Source organism: Balaenoptera acutorostrata, unplaced genomic scaffold (assembly GCF_949987535.1).
Source record: "Balaenoptera acutorostrata unplaced genomic scaffold, mBalAcu1.1 scaffold_583, whole genome shotgun sequence".
Lineage (NCBI taxonomy): Eukaryota > Metazoa > Chordata > Mammalia > Artiodactyla > Balaenopteridae > Balaenoptera > Balaenoptera acutorostrata.
In genome coordinates, this window is record NW_026645951.1 from 147,966 (window position 1) to 164,174 (window position 16,209).

Here is a 16,209-nt window from a genome sequence, read left to right on the forward strand (position 1 = left end):
CCACTGCCTACCTACTATCCCCATCTGAAAGTCTACTGGGAATGTCCCCTCTCTGCGAATCCGGCCCTCCTCCAGTCTTTCCTATCTCGGTAAACCACCACTTTATCCTTCTCTCTCCCTTTCAACCCACATCAGCAAATAAGCAAATCCTGCCATACCTACCTTCAAAATATATCCAGAATTTAACTTCTTTGCACCACCTCCATCCCTACCACCTGTCTGAATCACCTCCATCTCTTATGTAGATTACTGCAATAACCTGACAGATCTCTCTGCTTCCTCTTCTTTTTTTAACAAAAAATCACAAGTGTGGACAAGAATTGTTAATAGGATAATAGACCCCAATATGCCCAACGTACTTCTCCACTTCCACGCCTGCTCCCCTAGAACCTATTCCTCACACAGCACTCAGAATGATCCACTTAAACCTTAAATGAGGTCATGTTGCTCCTCCACGCTCTCCAATGGCTTCCCATCTCAATCAGGGTAAAAGCCAGTCCTTACTCTGAACTAAATGGTCCTACATGACCTGACCTCCTGTAATCTCTCATCTCTCACTTTGTTCCCCTAGATGACTTCACGCCAGCCTGGGATGCCCCCTAAGCTCACTTTGACATAATCTTGAGCACAGTGCCCAGCACACGGTAGGCAGTCACTATTATTCGCTTTTTACCCCCTTTACAAAAGGTTTTAATTCTTGATGTCATTTAATCCCCATCATAATCCTGGAAGTTATTAGGTAAGGTGGCTACTAATATTCAGAGGTCATGTAATTAGACAGCAGAAACAGGATTTATAGCCTGACCTAACTTCAAAGACAATTCACTTTCCCCACTGCAGTTCACCTTCTGGCTATCAGGATCACACAGCGGTTAAAAACACAGGCTCTGGCATCAGACCACAGGAACTTGTAACTCATCTTTACCAGTGATTATGCAACTGCAGTACAGAAAAGAAATCATGTCGATCTTACTTCAAAAGATTGCAGTTTCAATTACCCAAAAATGCTACTCCTCCAGTTCAAGAATAGAAAGCATTCTGCCTTTCTTACTGTCCAAAAAGAGGTTCTCCTTGCTGGAACACTTCCATCTTCTTTGTGTTCACGCCCTCAAGACAAAACTTAATATTCAGAGAACTCGATACAGCTCACCTACTGAGGAAATCTCAAACCTATTCCATTCCCAACATTTCCTTCAGACATGTGCGAACATTTCTTGAAAGATGTAACGTGTACGAAACCAAATGTCCCTTGTTGTAATTATCAGCCACAGGCTTAGCAGTTCTGATACCCAGATTTAAATCTCCCATAATGCTTTATATTACGGAATATAAAACATAGCAATCATATTTACATGAAGAGAATATCTTAAGTGATACCCTTAACTTTGGGCTTGGCCAGGTGATTTCCTTTGGCCAATGAAAGGTGAGTAGAAATGACATGCCACTTCTAAACAGAAGCTTTATGAGACACCAAGGGGATCCATTTTTATTTTCCTTCTGCCGGAAGAACAGCCATGATGAAAGTTGCTCCTTCAGCTGGGATCCTGAAATTAGTACGACACATAAAGCAGAGACACAGCTGACCAGAAGCTGAAAGGTCAGGTAGGTATGAAATTACCCTTTTTTTTTTTTAAGAATTTATTTATTTTATTTATTTTTATTTTTGGCTGTGTTGGGTCTTCCTTCCTGTGCGTGGGCTTTCTCTAGTTGTGGCGAGCAGGGGCTACTCTTCATTGAGGTGTGTGGGCTTCTCATTGCAGTGGCTTCTCTTGTTGCGGAGCACGGACTCTAGGCACATGGGCTTCAGTAGTTGTGGCACACGGGCTCAGTAGTTGTGGCTCGTGGGCTCTAGAGCGTACGCTCAGTAGTTGTGGCGCACGGGCTCAGTTGCTCCGCGGCATGTGGGATCTTCCCGGACCAGGGCTCGAACCTGTAACCCCTGCATTGGCAGGTGGACTCTTAACCTCTACACCACCAGGGAAGTCCTGAAATTATCCTTTATTATTATAATCCATTGAGATTTGTCTGTTAACTCGGCATAACCTAGCAAAAGTTGACTTATATGAGAAACAAGGTACTCCATTTCTTAAGGTCTTACTTCTTACTGGCCTCTGAGCTAGTCATAGGATTAACTGATTAGTAATTTTTCCACAAACAAGATACTCTGATGTCATAAATCCTAGGTTTGCTTACTCCTCTTTACTATTTTTTGCTTACTCAGGTAAAAATATGCTGAGCAGAACAAAATTAACACAGGAGAAATGTTAGTGCACATGATACAACCTGGACTCAGGGCATCTGTGTTTTAAAAAAGTTAAAGCAGAGGGTAGTGGTGGTTAAGGAAGAACAAAACCCATTGGTAGCCCAGAAAGTTCACAGCTAGGTCACAGGCTAAAAAGTGGTAGAAAATATCAGTGAAAAGTTCTACATTTTCACATAAACTAAGCTAAACTAAATCTGGCTCTCCAGCCTAGTTTGGTAAATATTTTTCCCAAAACACTAATTTTCTGCCTTTTTGGACTCTCACAAGCACTTGCTGCGATACCATCCCTGAGGCAATGACAAAATAAACAGATACACTGTCCCTGTTTACGTTTTTCTTAGAACTGAAAAACTCCAATCTGAGTTCAACAAATTCAAAGGTAATAAATAAATATAGGAAAACTGATCCACATAAACACATACTGCTGCAAAAGGTTTTACAAAACAAGTTTATAAACTAAGATTATAACTTAGTCACAACAAAAAAAGCAGAAATTTATTCAACCAATCTCAAAGACACACCAACCACTCCCCAGCCCGCCCCACCCCCTGAAAAGGGCTACAGCAAACAATAAAGGAAGGAATGAACAAAGTCCCTTCTTTACAAAAGGCAACATTCTCAGAACTTTAGGAGATACAAAAGATAAAATGAGATACTTGCACTTACGGAATTGAGTGGAAAAGATGTAAATAAATTAAAAGTTTTAAGTATTAATAAATAAATAACAATATTTTTTTTTTAAAGGAAAAAAAAAAAAGTAACAACATGTGCCTTTAGGCCCTGACATGAAATATTTTGGGGAAAACCTGGCAAAAAAGGCCTGAACTATACACGCCCTGACCAAATACCACAATATCAAAATTTGTCCTTGCCCCAAGAAGTAGACTGGATTAACAGCCAGTGGCTATGACCTTAAACAAGGAACATCCAAAGTCGCTGTGTCCCTTCCATAAAGATATATGCTAGGTCCGGGCAGCCGAAGAGTGTGGTTAGCAAGATGAACAAAGATGCGCAGATGAGAGCAGCAATTAACCAAAAGTTGATAGAAACCGGAGAAAGAGAAGGCCTCAAAGAGTTGCTGAGAGCTAAATTAATTGAATGTGGCTGGAAGGATCAGTTGAAGGCACACTGTAAAGGTAATTAAAGAAAAAGGACTAGAACACATTACTGTTGATGACTTGGTGGCTGAAATCACACCAAAAGGCAGAGCCCTGGTACCTGACAGTGTAAAGAAGGAGCTCCTACAAAGAATAAGAACATTCCTTGCTCAGCATGCCAGCCGTTAAGATTGAATTAGATTGTGTTGTTTTGTGGTTTTATTTCTGAAAGTAAAACTTGCCATAAATTAGGAATTGATTTCCCAAAATAAAATCCTTTTTTGTATGATGGTATACAGTTTTCAGTAATGATGTATACAATTGTATTGATATTTTTCCCTAAATGTGTTATTTTAATAAATATCTCATGAATTAAAAAAAAAAAAAAGATATATGCTGAGGAAGAAAAGTATATTCAATATCCTGCTTAGGTCTTCTTTGTTTAGAAAACCTGGCTGCTTGTTCAGTCTTTTATTACACATCTCCGTAAACAAATTGGGAGAAATTTGGCTCTCTGTATTCCCTGATAAGATGTAGGAAAACTGGGATTGGGGGGACAATAATGTGGGCTAACAATTTTAGCCCAGGACAGATATTAATAAATATTGGGCCATACATCTGCCCTATGTACCTACCTGGCACTCATTTAGATATTCCCCACAAAGACTTGGCTGTAGACAAATCCACTCCTAGGTCCATACCAACTGCCAAGTACATCAGGCAAACCACTAAGATTACTAAAACCTCCCACTTTTGGTGTATTCTTCAATACACCATCTTCCAACTGATCCCCCCATAATAAAACTCATGCAAGTGCCCCTTTAATTTAAAAAATTTTTAACTGTTATAAAAGCTTCCATTTGAAAAATTTTTATGAAAGAGATTAAAAAAAAAATACTTTCGATTCCCTGATTCCAAACATTTAGTTATGAAAATGCACTTATTTCTTACCTTATCAATATATTTACACTTACAAGGATTCATCTTGCACCAGTCTTCTACATCGAAAAATTACAGCCCACAATAGACCAAATTCAAGAATTTCCTTTTATATAATGAATGTCGGCTCATCTTTCTCAGTTCTATTAAGTTGCAAATTCTGTGAAACTAGTTCACTTTAAAAAGTAAGTTACAAAGTTAGCCTCAATGGGGAAAAAAATTTTGCTGGCACAAGAAAAAATTAGTGATGAAATTTGACCTTAACAAATTATTTGATGTGAATACAAAGGCCTCTGGCTTGTGAAGACTGTATTTTAGTTCCTAGCTACTGAATGAAAAGAAAAATGTATCAACTTACCAACAACTGATGCACCTCTTTCTGCAAAAGCCAGGGCGTAGGCTCGGCCCAATCCTATTGAAAACAAAAGAAAAAAATCAGAAGGTTGAGCAAATGTTAGCATAATTTTTCTGGTCCACTCAACTCAATCCCTATTGCAAAGTAACTGGTGAGCAATTAATTACATTACAAAGGTAGAGCTTTCATTGGTACTCTCAGCCTCTACTTCACCTACTTCTACTTTCAGGGGTTGGAAAGCTTAAAACTGTATTTTCCACCTATTCTACCTACCATTTCCTATCATTCTACCTAGCTTCTAGGATGGACGCTAGATGTGAATTGGGTTCCACCATTAAACGCATTTGCATGAAATGTGGAAGGAGGGAATGAGGCAGAAGCCACCTTACTGTGACTTTTGGATGTTACTGTTGGTTAAGAAGCTGATTTCTTGAGGCTTCCTAGGTATTAAGCAGGTATAGTGGCAGCTTCTAGATCTAGCTCCCTAATTTCTGGATGGCAGCTTCCATTCTCTAGATCCCTGGGGCCAGTGGCTATTTGGGCTGTGGCAGTTCCAATGGTAGCCTCAGAGGTAGTGGCTCCCCTAATGGACCAGTTTTATACTGTTCCATAAGGAATTCCAAGAGGAACTGCCTAAAACCCAACTGCTTAAATTAAGTCCTTTCCTGTTTCAAATATCTAGTGGTTTCTATATCCTGCTCTGAACCTTGACTACATAATCACCACACACAGGAAATATTTAATTCACACTCAAAGGTATGAGGTGTAAATTTATACATCCAAAAATGGATACGTGCCCATATAAATTTTAGAGGCAGAGAATATCTCAGGAAGACTATATAAGAGACAGGCAATTAGGGGTTACCTCTGGGGAACAGAATTATGTAACTAGCAACAAGGGGTGGAAAGCTTACTTCTGCATTGTTTAAATTATTTTAACATGCACACGTTTTTTTGTTTTTTTGTTTTTTTCCTTTTTGCATGGAAATTTAGTCTGCCCAGTTTTACAGAACATCCCTTACAATTGCCCAGGCCCAGGTCCTTCCCCCCAGATAAGCCTTTGATAACATTCTCCATGTCTCCCATTGTTACTGGTCAGCAGAAGGGTTTCACTTCTTCTGGTGTCAATGTGGATCATCTGAATTTCCCTGAGCAGGTTGGACACCTGAGGGGTGACCAGCACCACCAGCCTCCTGGTGGCCCTGTGGTCCCGCAATGATTGCCCCAGCACCAAGGACCCTGGCAGTACACGTCATTGGTAGCCAGCGTGACAAACGCCTGGTCAGACACCGGCATGGTTTGAGGCCCAACGCGCCGTGGGCACCGGGCGGCCAAGTGCGCCTGGGCGCGGGGCGGGCTCGAGCAGGGCCTGGCGGAGGCGTCGTCTCCAGGCGACCCGCGCGGACTTCCAGGCCTGCGGCGCTCCGGCAGCCTCTGCCCGGGCCGGCGTCACTGCCCTGCGCCCACCACGCGTCCCCGGTGCCCTAGCGCCTCGACCCGGGCGGCGGGGCTGCGCTCCGGAACCACGGCCCCGCCCCCGCTCTGCCGCCCCGGGCGCCGGTCCACGCGGCCGCCGCAGCCCCGCGCCAGGCCGGCACCGCCTCGTGCCCCTGACGCCTCGTGCACACGTTTTTAAAAATATAATTGATAAATTTAATTGGTAGTTTAAATTAAATTTGAATTAACTGATAAACAAGTAAACAAATATTGAGATGGCTAAATTATCAGGCTCTTCTAAAAAGAACCCAAACTATAAAGTTTTCCAAAACTAAAAGATCACCAAATAATTTATTTTAAAATTTAATCCACTCTGAATGGATGAGAGAGAACCCACCCAATATAATAACTCAAGTCTCCTCATATTTTATCAGATCTAGGCTGAAGCACTTGCTCGAAACATGAGGTTTTCAGAGAAATCAAATACTCATAACCAGAACGCAAAAAAAAAAAAAAAAAAAAAAATGGTAACAAAGAAAATCATCAGATGAAAGGAATGGGGTATGTCTCTCGTAGAGATTGATCTAAGTTAATCAGAGAATTATCTCAAAACCAAGCTATACAATTCTCTGAAAAGACATGTCAGTAATCTACTTTTACCATAAAGGCCCATGCAAACTGTACACAAATCTGTATATAAAGTTAAAAGTGACATTCTCCTCCCGGTTTCCCTGTAATACCACTCGTCCAGTAACAGGTTCGCTAAGTGTCCTCCAACGTTTTTATATCTGTGCTTACATAAACATTATTTAAATACTTTATGTGTCTTAGTCTGTCTCTCCAACTAAACTAGAAGGTCCTTGTAGGTTGAGATTATGTCGTTCTTTTACATTTCCCACAATGCCCAGCACATCTTTACAGTCAAAATGCACAAAAAGGTAAAGCCAAGAGCCTCTGTTTTCTCTTAATCCTCTTTTAAATCCTGTCTTAACTTTCTCCCACACCGAAGTTCATTGTCAACCGTCCTCTCTCCCCCATTTCTCTTCTGACCTTAACTTCTTTAGCACTGTCAAATATCAGTTGATTCTTTTCTCACAGTGCTTGTTCAGTGCTCTCTTCAGTGGGTTAGACTTCTCTCTGCTTCAAGTTGACAGAGCCTCTGAGATTAGCTTCCTGGACTATTTCACCTTCTAGCTTTACCAATCAAAGGAAGTCAAATGACTTCGAAACCTCTCCTGACTCCAGAATCTCCAACTACTCACACACTTCTCCCTATCTCCAGATCTACAGCTTGCTATTTTATAACCATTTCAAATTCACAATGGCCAGACTCCCTTCTTCCACGGCCCACCTCCACCACTCTCACAACTACATCCCCAACAACTACTACAATCAGCTAATAAATACGAATTCCCGTTATACCACCCATCACGGCAAAATTGTTTACCTTAATCCTAGACAATTCTAAACCTCTCCTTCCAGGTCTCCCATTAAACTATTCAATATTCCAAGCTAAACAACAGCACCTGATATTTCTATTCATCTCTAGAACATGCGTGGGTTGGAGTCAGACTAACTCCCAGACACAGGCCTGGCAGGCATTCACGGACACCCTCCTGGGATGTTTAGCAGTGCCTCAATTCTACAGATATGTATCCTTAAATGAGAACCCCAAGACCTCAAGGACAACAGTCTTCATGAGAGGACTGGAATTAGATCTCAATCTCTCTTTCATAACGATGGCCCAGTGTAGACCTAATGACAGTCTCAACTTTACCACAAAATTATATCTGCCCCAGATCAGTATTCAAATCTAATGGCTAGTAATTGTATCATAATCCAGGCTCTTTAAAATATGAATCAGTTCATGAACAGGAGGTGCTAAATTCAGAACTGTCTAGTCACAACCCATTAATACTTCACAAAATCAATTTAGTGGGTTGTAATCTGCATTTACTTAATGAAACAGAATAGAAACGTTCAAAGTGCACTGCATTTACTATGTACCGTGTCATGAGCTTGTTTCAAATATGGTGCGTGTGTGTGTGTGTGTGTGTGTGTGTGTGTGTGTATACCAGGTCCTGGTATAAAATGCATTTCATACTGTGAATCACTCACTGTCAAAAGAGGTTTAAAACATGAGTGCTTTACTTAATTATTTCCATCAAAAGCAAAGTGTAAACAAAATGTTTTCCCAAAAACATAATCATTTTAGAATAAATATAGCTATGGATATAAAACATTTGGCCACCAATTAATACTAAAGATATTTTCTGAAAGGAAGCATGTGAATCCATTTTACAAATGGAGACGTGAAAATACGTATGAATTAACTGTCAGAATTCCACTGTTTGTGACTTCTAATATATAATTCATATTAATTCTGCATTAGGTCCATTCTAGGTATAAGGCACTACCAGTGGGTAATCAAAGGCCCATTAGGTCAAGATCCCTGCACTCGGAGATTACAGAGATCATAGACAGGTGGGAAATAGTGTAAAACCTCGCTGCAAAGCATCCGTGTGGGTATGAGTGGTTTGTCTTAAATTTCGTCCTTTAAAAATAGGGTTATTTGGGGGCTTCCCTGGTGGTGCAGTGGTTAAGAATCCGCCTGCCAATGCAGGGGACACGGGTTCGAGCCCTGGTCCGGGAAGATCCCACATGCCATGGAGCAACTAAACCTGCGCGCCTAGAGCCCGGCTCTGCGACAAGAGAAGCCACCGCAATGAGAGGCCCGCGCACCGCAACAAAGGCCTGATGCAGCCATAAATAAATAAATAGAAATAAAAATAGGGTTATTTCACATAACCAATCTCCACTTGGCTTCTGAAATACAGGAAGATCTGGCCCACTTCTGAAAGGCCTCTGCTCTCCAGTTTCTACTGCCCCCACCCCACTCTCATTTTATTCCTCTATCGCCTGCCTGAGTCCTGCAGGCATTGGAGTTTGCAATCCGCTTGATAAACACACAAAGTCCAAAAAGGAGGACTCTTATCAGATGCCTTTTTTTAAAGAAGGCCCTCTCAAGAACTTAAAATCATCCGACAGAGGGAAAGATGACTGACTTTTCAAAGGCAAGGGACTGACATCTCTACTCCTGCGGGGGTGATTCCAGCCCCCAGGCGGCTTTTCCGCCACGTTTAAAACACTTGACAGAGGCCTAGGGAGTCTATTAACAGGAAGAGTCGCAATCGATACGCACAGACGGGCGTTGGGATGAATTATACCTAGTTTTGCAACCCGCAGCCGAGCCGGGCCTCTCTCCTCTCAAGACCTGAAGCATTGAGAAGCTCCCACAGGGTTGGGGGCGGGTGGAGAAGTGGGCTGCACCAGGAGTTTCTGGCTCCCCACTCAAGGCTGGCCAGCCCCTCCTCACCATCCTCAGCCGATTAGGCGCCCGGAGAACAATCGTTGTCCGTCCTCCCACCCTCAACCCCACCGAGTCCAGTCGCTCGCTCCCCAAGCCGCCCCGCCACCGCTGCCCGCAGCCCAGATGCTGAGATCGCAGCTACAGCTGCGTGCGGATCCCGGACCGCTGGAGGACGCCGGCCCTCTAGCCTTCGCGTACTCACCTCCCCCCGCGCCGGTGACCAGTACCACCCGCCCGTCGAACCTCAACGGCGAGGCCATAAGTCCAGCCTGCAGCGACACACATACACGAGGAGAACTACTGGAGTTCAGACTGCGGGACAAGGAGGACAGGAGGACAGGCTGGGGCAGGACGGCAATGACCTGCCTGTTTCTGCGGAGGAGAGAGACGCCGAGTTTTCCAAGTGCGCCTGCGCAGCGATCCCTTGGAACTCTGGGAAATGTAGTCCAGCATGCCTCCAGTCGCGGCGAAAGCCTGCCCAAGAGGCTTGGCTTGAAAGGGCCACTTCTGCGGCCGGAAGTAACGAGAGCTGCTGGGACCTGTGTAGTAAAATGATTGACTCCCCTAACTTCATTCATACTTTCATCCATCGTTTTGTCATTCACTCAACAAGCGTTTTCTGGATTTAGGCGAGGATGCAACCCCTATCCTTAAGTAGCTTTCAGAAATAGCAAGGGGTAAAAAAGATTTCTTAGAATGTAATCCTTGGACCTCTTGGATGGAAACCACCTGGAAAAATGCAGAGTCCTGGGACCCCAGGCTGACCTCCTAAATGGACTGTTACCAAACTGGTCAACTGGACCCTCACTAAAGTCCTAGCCAGGCGCCGACACCCAGGGAGGTTCTTTTTCCGCTCAGATTCGCACAGCCAATAATGAAACCTATGCTGAGACTGGAACAGCACAAGCTTTCATTAATGGCCAAAGAATGGAGAAGCGCAAATTTAGTTCGCAAATCAACTTCACAACCCAATTGGGACAGAGACACCATATGTTTAGGAGGGCCGAGGTAAAAGGGAGGGAATTGGAAAGAGTGGGAGGCATACTCACGTCTTATCTGAGAACAGGGTTGTGGTTTGGACACAGAACTGATGCAACACTCTTTTTCAGTCCTTGTATGGGCTTTTCCAGTTGTTGTCAAGGCGATCGTCACCTGTCATGGTGCTGGTGGATGGGCCCTTTAGCATGCTAACGTATTACAATGAGCGTATAATGAGGATCAAGGTCTACTGGAAGTCAAATCTTCTGTCATCTTGGGTCTAGTTGTTCTAACCAGTCCTTGCTTTTCTCTTTGCAGCTTCCTCCTGAACTTAGATAAGAACAACTGGTTTCCATTCGAGGGAGGGGCAGGGGTATGATTCTGGGGCAACAGCCTTGGTAACAGAATCTCAGGGGACAAAAAAATGTCAACAGGTGCTCCTAAACGATTTTTGCTTTTGTATGGTGAGTACAGTCAAATGATGTAGGTTTTCTCAATTTTGACACTATTGAAATTTGGGGTCAATAATTTTTTTGTTATGTGGGGTTGTTCAGTGCATTGTAAGATGTCTAGAAACATCCCTGACCTCTACCCACTAGATGCCAGTAGCACCCACCCCCAAGTCACAAAAATCAAAATTGCCTCCAGACATTGCCAAATGTCCTCAGTTGGGGTGGGGTGGGGATAACCCCTGAAAGAGAACAACTAGTTTATACTAAGATAAACTAAGCCTCAGAAGTAACATTTTTGGAAACATAATTTTACTAGAATAAATTAAAAAAAGACATAGTGATGATAAGTACAAAAAGAGAATTATAAAGCTAGGATCAAACAAAAATCTTTGTATTTCCAGAGAGTAACCCAAAGCAGAGAATGGGGCTATACTCACAGATCTATCCTCACAACTTACTGGAATCCAAGTGCAGAAGCAGGAAAATATACCTGGAAGGTAAAGGTGATAAAGAAGATTGGGGCTCAGCTCTCTGAGAAGTCATCAGTTAGTGTCCTTCTGTTTATAAAAAAAAAATTTTTTTTTTCCACACACACACACTGTATTTTATTTTTACAAGAGATAAATAGGCTGACACCAAGCATTGTACATGGATGACCACAACAAAAGCAACAATGATTGCAATTACCAAACACGAAACAAACTCACACTATGTCATAATATTGACATTCAGTCCAGTAATCCTCCACTGTAACAGCTCCTTTACTTTGCAGTGAAAATTGATTTGTATATTCTTTGCCTCTGAGTCCTTGTGGGATTTTTTTTTTTTTAATTCAGACAGAAAGTCACAAAAATTATACTCATCCTCATCAGTTCACTCAGTCCCATGTAATTAATTTTTTTTTTCATCTTGATCTTTTGTTAGCACTTTTATGAGTTCATCAGTTTTTCATTAGAGTTCTGAAAATGCTTATTCATTCAGTTCAGCAGTACAGTCAGTTACCAGAAACCTGTAGTTTTCAGAGTCTTTTCCATGAATTTCTTGAAGATGAAACCCTTTTATAGGAACATATTTGCAAAATCATCAGAGTACACCCAGAACTGTCTGTAAATGACAAAAGACTTAAAAATGACCATGGTTAAAGATTTGATGAAAGTTCATAATAATGCAGTTGACAAGAAAATTAGTTATTTCTGAGATATACATTTTAAAGTAATAACTAGGATTATTACTTATAACATTATACCAGAACATATAAGATTTTTAGAAGTTTCCTGTAATGTCTGAAACATTTATATTAACATATTTCCATACATATTTCCATACAAATACAAATATAAGATTTTTAGAAATTTCATGTAATCTCTGAAACATTTATATTAACATATTTCCGTACATATTTCCATACAAATACAAGATTTTTAGAAATTTCATGTAATGTCTGAAACATTTATATTAACATATTTCCATACAAATAACCCAATGAAAGTTTAGTATTAGTTGTTTTGTTTGTTTTTTTATACTGCAGGTTCTTATTAGGCATCAGTTTTATACACATCAGTGTATACATGTCAATCCCAATCGCCCAATTCAGCACACCACCATCCCCACCTCACCGCAGTTTTCCCCCCTTGGTGTCCATATGTCCATTCTCTACATCTGTGTCTCAACTTCTGCCCTGCAAACTGGCTCATCTGTACCATTTTTCTAGGTTCCACATACATGCATTAATATACGATATTTGCTTTTCTCTTTCTGACTTACTTCACTCTGTATGACAGTCTCTAGATCCATCCACGTCTCAACAAATGACTCAATTTCGTTCCTTTTTATGGCTGAGTAATATTCCATTGTATATATGTACCACATCTTCTTTAACCCATTCCTCTGTTGATGGGCATTTAGGTTGCTTCCATGACCTGGCTATTGTAAATAGTGTTGCAATGAACATTCGGGTGCATGTGTCTTTTTGAATTACGGTTTTCTCTGGGTATATGCCCAGTAGTGGGATTGCTGGGTCATATGGTAATTCTATTTTTAGTTTTTTAAGGAACCTCCATACTGTTCTCCATAGTGTTCTTCTGTTTATAAAAAAAAATTTTTTAATAGCCATCCTGAAACTCTGCCTGGGGTTCAGTTGATATACAGAAAGAAACTTCTTCCATGAATGTCAGACATTCCTTATGAGATCATTTTACTTCTTCCTGAAGTTTATCCTTTAGAAAAGAGCTTCCCAGATGAGGTGTCATGAATGGGTTACAGATGTGCATGAAATATTGATATCCTCAACGCTTAGTGTGGCTGTGGAGAACAGAATGGCTAGAACCCCCTGGCTGATCTCTGGCCTGTGACCATTCTTATCTAGAGCTGACCCTTGAACAACATGAGTTTGAACTGTGCAGGACCACTTATGGGTGAATTTTTTTTCAATAGTAAATGCTACAGTACTACAAGATCTGAGGTTGGTTGAATCCATGGTGTGGCACCATGGATATGAAGGACCAACTATAAATTATATGAGGACTTTCAACTGCACAGAGGGTCAGCGCCCCAACCCCTGTGCTGTTCAAGGGGTTGTTCAACCCCTGTGTTGTTCAGCGCCCCAACCCCTGTGTACTTCTGTCAGAATACTGCAGGAATATTTTATATGTGTGATGCGATTTGAAAATATTTAGGAGTTAAAGTATTAGTACTTCTTATAAGAATCTTCATTAGCTTGCTAGGGCTGCCATAACAAATACCACAGACTACTGGCTTAAAAAACCGAAATTTATTTTCTCACAGTTGGAGAGGTTGGAAGTTTAAGATCAAGGTGTCGATTGGTTTGGTTTCTTTTGAGGCCTCTCCTAATGACTGCAGATGGCTGCCTTTCACTGTGTCTTCACATGGTCTTTTCTTGCAGCAGATACCCTGGTGTCCCTTTGTACGTCCAAATTTCCTCTTCTTACATGACACCAGTTAGATTGGATTAGGGCCCACTCTAACAGCCTCATTTTAACTTAATCTTCATTTTAAAGGCCCTATCTCTAAATACACTCACATTTTCTGGTCCTAGGGGTCAGGGTTTCAACAGAAGAATTTTGAAGGAACACAATGCAGCACCAACAGAGATTACTGTTGATAAACTCTTACTATTTTACTTGAAAATATCTTCATTTCACCCTCAGTATTAAATGATAATTCAGTTGGATATAAAACTGTCAATCATAAACTATGATCAAGTGGGATTTATTCCAGGGATGCAAGGATTTTTCAATATCCTCAAATCAATCAATGTGATACAATACATTAACAAATTGGAGAATAAAAACCATATGATCATCTCAGAAAAGCATAAAAGCAGAAAAATCTTTTGATAAAATTCAACATCCCTTTATGATAAAAACACTTCAGAAAGGGAGAAAAAAGGGAACACACCTCAACATAATAAAGGTCATATATGACAAACCCACAGCTAACATCATACTCAATGGTGAAAAGCTGAAAGCATTTCCTCTAAGATCAGGAAGAAGACAAGTATGACCATTCTCACCACTTTTACTGAACATAGTTTTGGAAGTCCTAGCCACAGCAATCAGAGAAGAAAAAGAAATAAAAGGAATCCAAATTGGAAAAGAAGAAGTAAAACTGTCACTGTTTGCAGATGGGATGATGCTATACGTAGAACATCCTAAAGACACTGCCAGAAAACTACTAGAGCTCATCAATGAATTTGGTAAAGTTGCTGGACACAAAACAAATACACTGAAATCTGTTGCATTTCTATACACTGACAACAAAATATCAGAAAGAGAAATTAAGGAAACAATCCCATTTACCATCACATCCAAAAGAAATACAGAGGAATAAACCTAAGGAGACAAAAGACCTGTACTCTGAAAACTATAAGATGCTGATGAAAGAAATTAAAGACCCCACAAACAGATGGAAAGATATACTCTGTTCTTGGATTGGAAGAATCAATATTGTTAAAATGACCATACTACCCAAGACAATCTATAGGTTCAATGCAATCCCTATCAAATTACCAATGGCATTTTTTCACAGAACTAGAACAAAACATTTCACAATTTGTACGGAGACACGAAAGACCCCGAAGAGCCAAAACAATCCTGAGAAAGAATGGAGCTGGAGGAATCATCCTCCCTGACCTCAGACCACACTACAAAGCTACAGTAATCAAAACAATAAGGTACAGGCAAAAAAGCAGACATAGAGATCAATGGAACAGGATAGAAAGCCCAGAAATAAACCCATGCATTTATGGTCAATTAATCTATGACAAAGGAGGCAAGAATACACATTGGAGAAAAGACAGTCTCTTCAGTCAGTGGTACTGGGAAAACTGGTCATGTAAAAGAATGAAATTAGAACATTCTCTGACACCATATACAAAAATAAACTCAAAATGGATCAAAGACCTAAATGAAAGACTGGATACTATAAAACTCCTAGAGGAAAACATAGGCAGAACACTCTGACATAAATTGCAGCAATACTTTTTTGGATCTGTCTCCTAGAATAATGGAAACAAAAACAGAAGTAAACAAATTAAACTTAAAAGTTTTTGCACAACAAAGGAAACCATAAACAAAACAAAAAGACAGCCTACAGACTGGGAGAAAACATTTGCAAAGGATGCTACTGACACAGGATTCATTTCCAAAATATATAAGTAGCTCATACAGCTCAATATCAAAAAAACAAACAACCCAAACAAAAAATGGAAAGAAGACCCAAATAGATATTTCTCCAAAGATGACATACAGATGGCCAACAGGCACATGAAAAGATGCTCAATATTGATAATTATTAGGGAAATGCAAATCAAAACTGCAATGAGGCATCACCTTACACCGGTCAGAATGGCCATCATTTAAAAGTCTACAAATAATAAATACTGGAGTGGGTGTGGAGAAAAAGGAACCCTCCTACACTGTTGGTGGGAATGTAAACTGGTGCAGCCACTGTGGAAAACAGTAGAGAGATTCCTTAAAAAAATAAAAGTTGAGTTACCATATGATCCTGCAATCCTACTCCTGGGCATATATCTGAAGAAAACTCTAATTCAAAAATATACATGTACCCCAATGTTCACAGCAGGACTATTTACAATAGCTAAGACATGGAAACAACCCAAATGTCCATCAATGGATAACTGGATAAAGAAGGTATGGTATATATATATATATATACAATGGAATATTACTCAACCAAAAAAGGAATGAAATAATGCCATTTGCAGCAACATGGATGGACCTAGAGAATATTATATTAAGTGAAGTAAGTCAGTCAGAGAAAGACAATTATCATATGAT

The 16,209-nt window shown here is 40.7% G+C and overlaps 1 pseudogene; it reads left to right on the plus strand.

Moving 5' to 3' along the window:
- The first annotated feature begins 3,254 nt into the window (after positions 1–3,254).
- LOC130706718 (transcription and mRNA export factor ENY2-like) lies at positions 3,255–3,549 on the plus strand (annotated as a pseudogene).
- Positions 3,550–16,209: the final 12,660 nt, after the last annotated feature.